Here is a 1,244-nt window from a genome sequence, read left to right on the forward strand (position 1 = left end):
CAGAATAAAGAAGGAATCTATTGTTCAGTTCACCTTTTTAATAGTATTCATAGCATCTCCGAGAGCATCTAGTGGTCAGAAATATGGTTTCACCAGGATTGGGAAAAATGTACCTGAGAGTTTCCAGGGTGCAGTTTGGACTCTTTAGTCTAGCAGAGAGAAGCTTCACTCCTGAATTCTGCAGGTTGTTGTTACTCAGGTCCAGTTCTCTGAGAMTGGAGGACTGGGAGCTGAGAACTGAGGACAGAGCTTCACAGCTTCTCTCTGAGAGGTTACAGCCACTCAGTCTGAGGAGACAGAGAGGAAAATCTGTCATTAAACAAATCATTAGAATTTGTTCTTTCAAATCAACAATGTTTTTATTGGACAGAGAAGGAACCATCTTATTTTACACAAMCTTTGTATTTGTTGTGAACTGGTTCATTCTATAGTTGGGCCTCCAGCCTTAAATGACAGAACTACAGGTAACAAGGAGGTTGGAAAGAGAATTATAAAATTACGCAATTAACTATATTAATCCAATTTCAATTTTAACATAAAGTGGAGGAGTTTTGCTTCTTGTATATGCAACATTATGTTCAGCTGCTGAAGGAAGTCTGTTTCTTTAATGTGCATCCCCCCCAGCATTGAAGAGCTAATGCGCCAATATATAAACTGAAACATGAACATTTACCTGAAAATGTGTTAAAAAGTTCATCAAAATGAATGTTTTACTTCCAATCAACAATGTTCTTTTTGGAAAGATTGAAGGATCTGTCTTATTTTAAACATCTCTAAGTGTCTTATTTTACAACAACACTGTACCAGTTGTGCTGTGAAAATGTTCAGTCTATAGTTGGGCCGCCATCTTTAAGACCTTATCTAAGAACAACAAAGAGGCTGGCAACAAAACTATTAAATACCACAATGACCTAAGTTTTGCTGGAGTCTTGCTCCTTGAAAATGTAACATCATGGCCAGTCGCTGAAGGAAGTCTGTAACTTTCCTACTCGTCTTCTACCAGTAGGTGACACTGAGGAGACGAAGCATCAATAAATGAAATAAAATAATATCAATCAATACTTAACACATCATTAGCAGTTTTCACTGAATCAAAAAAATAACAGCAGTAACAATATGTGTCCTTACAGAGCTTTGTTGGAGGCTTTAACCACTGGAAGCAGCCTCAGAAGAACCTCCTCTGAAGCAGAATATTTCTTCAGGTCAAAAACATCCAGATCTTTTCCTGATGACACTAAGATGAA

This window comes from Poecilia reticulata, unplaced genomic scaffold, assembly GCF_000633615.1.
Source record: "Poecilia reticulata strain Guanapo unplaced genomic scaffold, Guppy_female_1.0+MT scaffold_362, whole genome shotgun sequence".
Taxonomy (NCBI): Eukaryota; Metazoa; Chordata; class Actinopteri; order Cyprinodontiformes; family Poeciliidae; genus Poecilia; species Poecilia reticulata.